This window comes from Clarias gariepinus, chromosome 10, assembly GCF_024256425.1.
Source record: "Clarias gariepinus isolate MV-2021 ecotype Netherlands chromosome 10, CGAR_prim_01v2, whole genome shotgun sequence".
Lineage (NCBI taxonomy): Eukaryota > Metazoa > Chordata > Actinopteri > Siluriformes > Clariidae > Clarias > Clarias gariepinus.
Window position 1 is genome coordinate 10,302,235 of NC_071109.1, and position 10,822 is coordinate 10,313,056.

Sequence of the window (10,822 nt, forward strand, 5' to 3'; positions counted from 1 at the left end):
GCGTTAGCGAGTGTTTTTTCTTTCCCTACGCTCCCTACAGTTGCGTTCAGTAACACAGTGGAACCAATTACATAAACAGCAGCAACAACAACCATTATGATCACACTTTGTTGAATTTATACTGCTTGAATATTTCGCAGCTCTGTCCTCTTTGCATTGCTACGTGTTTATTTTCTTCCTTTTCATCATCGCACGTAATGCACTCTAAAATCGACACTATCAAACTTGGAAATTATATAATATTCAATCAAACATCACGTTATTAAAAGTAACGAATTTGTCACTACTCTTCTCTCATGCAGCACGGCTAAAAAGATAATAAAAATTACACCAAAGTGCTGCAGGTTTGGTGTCTGTGAGCTTTTCCTAATCAGAGTTACACGGGGGGCATTTTGGGGTTCTCTTCATCCTAGCTTAATTTCATCTCATGAAATAATAGTAAGTTTTGTAAAGTCTGAGTTCATCTTCCCAGCCAGTGTTGTGTATGGGCAGTGTAGCATCATGGCAGGATTGGTGTCATTTTTATTATCTTTTTAGCCGTGCTGCATAAGAGAAGAGTAGTGACAAATTCGTTACTTTTGTTACTAGACTATTTTGTCTGCAAGTAAAATACATCGATACGTTAATAATTTACACCACGATAACATTACTGCAGAAGGATCTAGAGACGTGACTTTGAGACGTTCACAGTATATTCGAACCGTAGACAGGGTTTATTCTGCAGAACATTACAAAACAGCCATTTCCAATAAAACAGTGCATAGATAAATTACAGTACAGATGTTACCGTGTCTTTAAGTATTATTAAGGATGTCATGAAAAATATTGCAATAAGTAGTTTTATTAATTAATTAATTTAATCATTAACAAAAAAATAGCATAAGCATCATGGATTGTGTATTGAGGGATTTAAATCTGTTTTATGAATCGTTTTTTATCCCTCTTTTTTACCACATCATCTATTTATGAAACTATGTTGACGTAAGTTATGTTATATATTAAATATAGTAACCGGTTGCTTGAACACTGCAGTTAACTGAAGCAGTCAATGCTCTATCTGGCGGAATTATACAGCATTGCAACCATCTTTTTAGAAAGCGCATGGGCGCGTTTATAGGGCGGGGCATCGTTAACTACGTCATCGCGGGGGAACACATTCCGTGCACAGATCGATCATGGTCCTGTCACGGTCCTGTCATGGACCTATCATGCTCCAAGCGGCTGTTTGACGTGGCTCCCACTGTAGTTATAGACCATACGACTGTCCCATTGATCTTCTCCCGGTCACCTTTCCCCCGAAAGGCAGACTTTACTCTCTGGCACACTAATAAAGAAAGGCCATGAATAAGTACATCACAGATTCCCTTGCCGCTGGAATTATTCGTCCATCCTCCTCGCCCACTGGGGCAGGGTTTTTCTTCTTAAAAAAAGAAAGTTCCTTTGTCCATGCATTGATTACAGAGGGCTAAACGAGATAACCGTCACAGCCTTTAAACTTCTCCAGGGAGTGGACATCTTCACCAAACTCGACCTATGAAATGCTCATCACCTCGTCCGCATCCGGGAGGGTGACAAGTGAAAAACCACCATCAACACACCCACTACAAATATTTTGTGGTTCCGTTCGGACTGACCACGCCCCTGCCGTATTCCAGGCCCTCATTAATCACGTCCTCCGTGACTTCTTGAACTCTTTCGTGTCTGTGTACTTGGATGACATTTTAATTTTCTCTCGAGGTCTGGAGGAGCACCGGCACCACATTCGCCAAGTTCTGCAGAGGCTTTTAGAGAACAATCTCTTTGTTAAAGCCGACAAGTGTGAGTTTCACAACATTCCTAGGATTGGTTATCTCTCCCTCCAGACTGGAAATAGAGCCCGCCAAGGTCCAGGCCATCTCCAACTAGCCCACGCCAGCGTCTTGACGTGACCTCCAACGGTTCCTGGGGTTCGCGAACTTCTATCGCCGCTTTATTCGGGCTTACAGTTCCGTCGCCGCCCCCTCACCTCCCTGACTTCCTCCAAGACGCGATTCTATTGGAACGAGGAGGCAGACAAGGCCTTCGCGGACCTCAAGAAGCGGTTCACCTCCCCCGACCCATCTTGCAAGTTTGTGGTAGAAGTGTACACCTCCAACACTGGCGTTGGGGGAATCCTCTCCCAAAAATCCACACGAGACAACAAGCTGCACCCCTGCTTATTCTATTCCAGCCGCCTATCTCTGGCTAAGGGTAATTACGATGTAGGCGACCAAGATCTCCTGGCCAACAAGGTAGCGCTGAAAGATTGGAGACATTGGCCCTTCATAGTGTGGACCGATCATAAAAACCTAGAGTACCTGCGCACCGCGAAAAGACTCAATGCCCGTCAAGCTCGGTGGTCGTTGTTCTTTTCTAGGTTCAATTTCACCCTGTCCTACCGCCCAGGTTCTAAGAACACTAAGCCTGATGCCCTCTCACGTCAGTTCTCTCCCCCACAGGATCCCACACCATGCAACTCCATTCTGCCATCTCATTGTCTTGTTGCCACCATAGAGCTAGACATCGAGACCAAAGTCAAGCAGGCATTGACTCAGGAGTCCCAACCAATGTTCCTCCAGATCGCCTCTTTGTTCCCCTCTGTTGGCACCCACAGGTCCTGGAGTGGGGTCATGGATCCAAGCTGTTCAGTCACCCAGGCTTTGCCCGAACACTCTTTATCATTCTTCTGGTGGCCCATGATGGGGAAGGATGTTTCCAGCTTTGATTTTGTAACAGGGCTACCATCATCTGATGGGAATACTTGTATCCTGACCATCGTTGTTCCCCACCTGGTTCCCCAACCTTCCGTCGTGGCCCTTAATTCACCTCACACTTTTGGCGGGCCTTTTGTAAACTCATCGGAGTCTCTCCTAGCCTATCTTCTGGTTTTTATCCCCAATCCAACGGCCAAACATAACGAAAAAAAACAAGCAATGGAAGTCGCCCTCCGGTGTATGACCACTCGTGACACTACCACTTGGAGTAAGTTTCTCCCGTGGGTCGGGTATGCTTACAACTTCCTACCATCTGCTTCCACAGAGCTCTCTCCGTTCCAGTGCTGTCTGGGCTACCAACCACCACTGTTTTCCACTCAAGAGGAGGAGGTAGAGGTCCCCTCTGCGCAACATTTTGTCCGCCACTGCAGACATACATGGTTACAAGCCAGACGATCCCTGCTGCAAGCATCCCGCTCATACAAGAGACAGGCGGACCGCCATGCTTTAAGACCCCCAGGTATCACATAGGGGAGTCATGCTTGCCACCAGAGACATCCCCCTAAAGACACTTTCACGCAAGCTCTCTCCCCGTTTCATCGGACCCTTCACAATAACAAGGATAATCAACCTGCGCGCTGTCCGACTCCTACTCCCATTGTCTATGCGACGCATCCACCCCACCTTCCATGTGTCCCAGCTACGACGCATCGTAAACTGTCCTTTGTTTGCTGTCTGGCGCTGATTTTATCCAGCTTATAAGGAAGCGCAGCGCGCTGTCTCGCCGCTGGATTATTGTGTGTTGTTTGCTGCAGTTTTCTCGCGTTTCTGTTCATGGTTTTTTATGTTGCCGATTTCAGTTTTCTCGTTTTTGCCCCTTGTCTCACGATTTGGATTTGTCGCCACGGCCTTGAACTTACGCTTTCGTTTCTTACACTTTTCCTGTTCTTAGAAGCAGAAATATCTGCTTTTATATAAACTAATAGAAAAAAAAATTACACAATGTAATTCATATGAAAAGTGGATTTTTGGCGCATCCACTGCCGCGGAGACGACGAGATGACATGATTACCTTCATTACCACTGCCGAAACCAAAGACATCACCAATTTATAAATTAATTCTTTAAATGGTCAGGGTCAGTCTGCTTGCTGTTTTTCCCGATGCATTCATAATCATTAGTCTACTTCTGCCGATGCTAATTTTTCTATTGAATTAGGGTCTGGTGATTGGGCTGGCCACTCCATAACGTTAATCTTGTTAGTCTGGAACTAAGCTGCTTGCTTACTGGTGTGTCTGTCGTTGTCTTGTTAAAACAGCCATTTCAAGGGCATTTCCTCTTCGGCATAAGGCAACATGACCTCTTTAAGTATTCTGATGTACTCAAATCGATCCCTGAAATGTAAAAAAAAAAATACAGCCAAAACCATAGTACGAGAAGCATCCATGCTTCATTGTCTTCACAGTATACTGTGGCTTGAATTCAGTGTTTGGGGGTTGCCTGACCCTCTAGACCTCTAGACCCTAAAAGGACAATCTTGCTTTCAACAGTCCACAAAATATTGTGCCATTTCTCTTCAGGCCAGTCAATGTGTTCTTTGGCAAACTGTTACCTCTTCAGCACTTCTTTTTTTCAATAATGGGACTTCTTGCTGATAGCTTGGCTTCACATAGCCGTCTTCTAATACAAACTGGATTCCAAAAAAGTTGGGACACTATATAAATCTCGAATAAAAACTTGCCAACTTCTAATATTTTATTCAGAATAGAACATAAATCACGGAACATAAGTTTAAAATAAGAAAATGTATCATTTTAAGGGAAAAATATGTTGATTGAAAATTTCATGGTGTCAACAAATCCCAAAAAAGTAGAGACAAGGCCATTTTCACCACTGTGTGGCATCTCCCCTTCTTCTTACAACACTCAACAGACGTCTGGGGACCGAGGAGACCAGTTTCTCAAGTTTAGAAATAGAAATGCTCTCCCATTCTTGTCTAATACAGGCCGTCTTGGGCCTTCTTTGTCGCACCTTCCTCTTTATGATGCACCACATTTACATTTACATTTAGGCATTTGGCAGTCGCACTTATCCAGAGCGACTTACATTTTTTTTTATTTTTTTTTATCTTATTACACATCTGAGCAGTTGAGGGTTAAGGGCCTTGCTCAAGGGCCCAACAGTGGCAACTTGGTGGTTGTGAGGTTTTGAACCTGGGACCTTCTGAACCGTAGTGCAATGCCTTAACCACTGAGCTACCCCTGGCCCTGGCACCTATAGAGAACCAAATGTTCTCTATAGGTGAAAGATCTGGACTGCAGACTTGCCATTTCAGTACCCGGATCCTTCTCCTACGCAGCCATGATGTTGTGACTGATGCAGAATGTGGTCTGGCATTATCTTGTTGAAAAATGCAGGGTTTTCCCTGAAAGAGCTGACGTCTGGATGGGAGCATATGTTGTTCTAGAACCTAAATATGTTTTTCTGCATTGATGGTGCTTTCCAGACATGCAAGCTGCCCATGCCACACGAACTCATGCAACCCCATACCATCAGAGATGCAGGCTTCTGAACTGAGCGTTGATAACAACTTGGGTTGCCCTTGTCTCCTTTGGTCCGGATGACATGGCGTCCCAGATTTCCAAAAAGAACTTTGAATCGTGACTCATCTGACCACAGAACAGTCTTCCATTTTGCCACACTCCATTTTAAATGATCCCTGGCCCAGTGAAAACGCCTGAGCTTGTGGATCTTGCTTAGAAATTGCTTCTTCTTTGCACTGTAGAGTTTCAGCTGGCAACGGCGGATGGCACGGTGGATTGTGTTCACCGACAATGGTTTTTGGAAGTATTCCTGAGCCCATTCTGTGATTTCCTTTACAGTAGCCTTTCGGTTTATGGTGGAGTGTCGTTTAAGGGCCCGGAGATCACGGGCATCCAAGTATGGTTTTACGCCCTTGACCCTTACGCACCCTTACAAGATTGTTCCAGATTCTCTGAATCTTCAGATGAAAAACACGAACCTGAATTGTAAATACTTATGATCTGTACTTTTAATCTGTACATTGACTGCAGTTACACATTTTCTGATATTTCCACACAGATCACAGATGATATCCAAGGCACACAGGTCCCCATCATGCTGCTGGGAGATCCGGCCTACTCACTTTGACCATGGCTCATGAAGGGTTACCCTGATTTAGCAGAGGTTAAGCAGGGCTAGAATGGCAGTGGAATGTGCATTTGGTCGATTAAAAGGCAGATGGAGATGTCTAGCCAAAAGACTTGATGTTGACATAGCTTTTGTCCCCACAGTTATTGTTACATGTTGCACTTTGCACAATATATGTGAGAAGCACAATGAAACATATGGTGAAGACCTCCCTGCAGCTGGCCCTCCTGAAGCAGCAGGTGAAGATGGTGACCCAGTGGGTCCTGTGGACACTCAACCACTGAGTGTTTGGGAGGCACTGACCCAACATTTTGCTACACAGCGTTGAATATGACAATACGGCAAGATAAGAATGTGTAAATACTGTACAAATTCAATTAAATATAGAATGAATAACTTTGAGTTATTATTTTTGAAACTTTTACACTGTTGTCGCAGTTTACAGTCCCACTTAAATTACCAAGTTATCTTGTTTTAATAAAATCAAGACCACATTTATTCTTGCTGAACATGTATTTATTTAAACTGTATCAGAAGCATGTTGAAAAATAAAAATGACAAGTGGATTCAAGTCACATGAGATCAAAACAAAGCTAAATTCCTCTAACCTGAGACAGCTCAAATAAACAGTGGCTACACATTATGACAAAACAAAAAAGTCCATTCTGAGTACTAATAAAAACAAAATGGGATGCAGATTTTGCTTATTCCTTTTCAAATTTGAACAGTAGAGAAAAAAAACTAAAAGGAGTTCTTAGCCTTGAACTGCTAGATTATTATTTCTCAACACTATCAATTGTGGGGGTAGGGCTGGGTGCTAAGGCTGAACACTGTTGGGGCTACCTGGCCTTGGCTGAGTAGAAACGATAGGCTCAGAGTGTGTATGGCCCTGGGAAGAGGTCAAAGGTTGGACATCATGGTGAGAGGAAGGGATGTGTCTGTGAGTAGAAGCATAAGCTTCATACTAGGTATGTAAGCTGGTAGCTTCACTATGGTAAGGTGTTACTGTTGTGCGTGTTTGATCTGGCTGATAAGGTGCAAGGTTGGTATAATCTGGGTGGAAGTAAGGAGGGCGAGTGTGATCTTGGTTAAAGTGATTTCTGTGAAGCATTTCTATGATCCGGGTAGAAAGGTGGAGTGTGTGATTGATCTGCGTAGAAGGGAGGAGGACGTGTGTGTTCACACCAAGGAGGTTGATCTGGGAATAACCTTAGGACAGGAGGTCTGCTGGCGAGGAACTGGGTGAACATGTTCATCATGCGTAACTCGTGGGCATGCTGGGCAGCCTGCATTTTGAGCTGAAGCTCTGTGTCATCCATCTGGGTGAGAGTATTGCCAATCTTCTGCACAAACAGCTCCATTGTGGATTCCATCTTGTTTTTCCGTTTTCTCCGTGTTGTAGTAGAACCTGTAAAAAACAAAACAAAACTGAATTTCTGGTAACATTTTCAATAAGCTGTTAACACTTTAACAATAGTTAATTTATTAATAAACATGAACTAACAACGAACAATTCATTTGTTACAGTATTTATTTATCTTTGTTAAGGTTAGTTAATGAAAAGTTATTTGTTAGTTCAGAGTGCATTAACTAATGTTAACAAACCAGTCATTTGATTTTAATGTACTGTATTAGTAAATGTTAAAATTATCATTAAGATTAAGAAATGCTGTAGAAGTCTTGTTCATGTTTAGTTTATGTTAAATAATATAGTTAAATAGTGTTTACTAATAAACAGTATGAAAATTATTTATGACACCAAATACATTTTTACTTTTTCCATTTAAACAATAAAAACATTTGTAAAGTGGACACACAGTGACTGGTAAAACCCTAGCAGTTCCACCACCCTCCTGGCGTAAACCAGCTGCTTCTTTGATGGATGAGGTAGGCCTATTGTCGCTTGAAGGAGTTGAGTCACTGAGTGAGGTCTCAAGAGAATCATGAGAATCATAAGATGCATCATTAGGATCATCTGGATAAAAACAAATCCATTATTGATACATAAAAATGACAATTACAATATCAGAGACTTGTGCTATTTAAAAGGTCAGTTTTGGGCATATAAACAATGGCAATATATGAATAAAGCTAATTTAATTTGGGATGTATAATATGGGCAAAGCCTTTTCAACTGACATATTTTAGCCTAGCGTATAAGTACAGGATGGTTCACAAACCAGAAATGTTATATTTTTAATGTTTTATATACAGCACTGGTATAGTGTGACCCATGTCTGGAATGTGAAAAACTGGTGGAGAGCATGCCAAAACGCATGGAAGCTGTAATTGCAAAAAGGAATTTTTCCACCAAATACTGATTTATTAATGTTATTTAGCCTAAATAGGCATTAACACAATTTGTTAACTAATTATTTGTATTTTGTTTTATTTGAGTAATTAAAGCTCTGCAAATACTGCATGATCTTGGGTTATTTTAATATGAGTAAAGTTCTTATCTGTAGGAATATCGATGTTCCCTTTCAAAGGCTACACTCGATGCTGCGTGAAAACGCTATGGGAACATCTTGTCATGTTGACGGTTGTAAAGCATGTGTGTACCAAACACGCCAAATTTTTGGCTTTTATAACGTCGGTCAGGTGACGTCATCTGATAGGACGCACCTGCAGGTTATAAATAGGAGTGAACCGGAAACATTCCTCAGATTCTTGTCTTCACCTAGTTGTGAGCGTGTCGTGTCTAACCAGCAAAAATAAGTGTTTAACTCACTGATAATGGCAGAGTTTAAACGAGATGTCCCTCCGTGTGTATAATCCATATCGGAGGGCGATCTCTACACTTTACTGCTTCGATTAAGTGCTACACGCGCGCCTCGCATTCCTTGAGAATCTTCGAGCCGCCGCGCATTCCTGGGGCTTAAACTCGTGCATCCGGCAGAGCAGTGAGAGACGGATTTAAAACTCCTTTCTTTCGCGTTCTCATCGAATCGGGAAATCCCTCTGTCCGCTCGCAAGTGCGCGCTGAGCTTCTTGTGAATGGGCAAGGATAAACATCCTCTCCTGCTTCCGCGGAGATGGTAATAGGCTCTAAGCACTTAAAACAAAATAAATAAAAACATAGATGGCAGGTTCTGTCGGGTGGCCGGGGGCGGAGCCTCAACGACGCTCTCTCCCCTTTTCTTAGCAATCTCCATATGAGTTAACCCTTTCATGGAGTAAGCTTTATTCATCCCGTGTTTTCCTGCCATCAACTTATTTATTTAAATATAATTGAGGTAGGAACGCGGAGTTATATGATGACACCCAGACTAAAGAGACGCTTCCAGGCTATCTCTCTTCTGGGACATCATCCTTCCTGAAAAGCTATTACTTCCTTTCAAGCTGTGTAGACTTTTTAATCTTCCCTGGAGGGAAAAGCTTTTCAGGCAGCAGGTCAGGTTGGCGCATTGCACACCATGACGGTTTTGCACGTCTACCAGGCTGACTTGCTGAGAGACTTGAGTACTGGCGGGGCTGTGCAAGGTAAGGCGTATTGGATTTACGCCGGGCCACAGACTTGTCTCTTCATGCAACAAAGCAGACAGCTTGTGCTATCGGCCGTTTTATGGCTGCTATGGTCTCCGCGGAGAGGCACTTGTGGTTAAATCTCAGGGGCATTAAGGAGAAGGATCGTGTATTCCTCCTCAATGCCCCAACTTGCCTCTCGGCCTACTTGGCGATGTCGTTAACTCGGTCGCCACTAGGTTCATGAGGCAAAGTTATATAACAAGCCTTCGGGAAATTCCTTCCCCGCCTTGCTCAAGAGTCGGGACTGTCGGCCACCCAGTCTCGACCAGGTCTGACTGTTGCGAGGCATGAAACACACAAGGAGAGTGTTTTTGAGCTGGGCACCCCCTCTCAAGATTGGGGTGCGTCACGCAATCCGCCTCAAAAGAGGTCAGACTGGCATATTGTCTTCACAAAGAAGCCCTGAGGTTCATGTGCCCAGGACCGTGGGGGGTGGCCCCCCAATGGGGGGAGGCACGCAGAATTCCTTTTAAAGAATGAAGTGTTCTCTCTGGCACCCCCAGGAGGTTGGTGTTCTTGCTCCGCCACCACTGGTATTTCAAGCAACTCCAGTCTCTAATAAAATGTTAGTTCTTCTGGTTTTTCCTGCCGTGTTTCAGGAACCGAACATCTAACATCCCCCCCCCCCCCGTTTAACCAAACCACTGAGCTTTGCCCCTTTCTGAGAAACTGGCAGCGTGGAAGCTACTGCCAGGTATATCTCCTTGGGTACTAAGCACTGTACAGAGAAACTACAGGATTCAGTTCTCACATCACCCTCCGCGTTTTAATGGCGTGGTCTCCACTTCCATGAAACCGGAAAGTGCAAGAGGAACGGGGGGCTGCGTCCAATTTTTTAGACTTTGCGGGCTTTACCGCTATCTAAAAATAAATCAATGGAAATATTGCCACAACACAGGAGGTTCCTTAGGTTCACTTTCGGTGGCGAAGCTTACCAGTATCGGGTCCTTCCATTTGGTCTAGCTTTTTCACCCGCACATACACAAAATACATGGATGTAGTTCTGGCTCTTACGACTCCAGAGCATCCGTATTGAATTACATGACTGGCTGGCCCAGTCTCAGTAGCTAGCGCTTCGACATCAGCATGTCGTTCTAGCTAATCTTTGTTTCCTAGGATTGAGATCCAATGCCATAAAGGCATGCTCTTTCCTGTTTAGAGGACAACATTTTTGGGTGCCACATGGAATTTGAGCGTAAGCGGGCACAGCTGTCCTCCGCTCGTGTCGAATCCATTCTCAACACCGTCAAGGAAATCAAGCTAGACCAGAAAGTGACCATCACTTTCAGAGATCTTAGCCCTCATGGCAGCTGTATCCACGGTGACACCTTTGGACCTTCTGCACATGAGAGCATTTCAGTTGTGGCTAAGAACCAGGGAATTTTACTCTA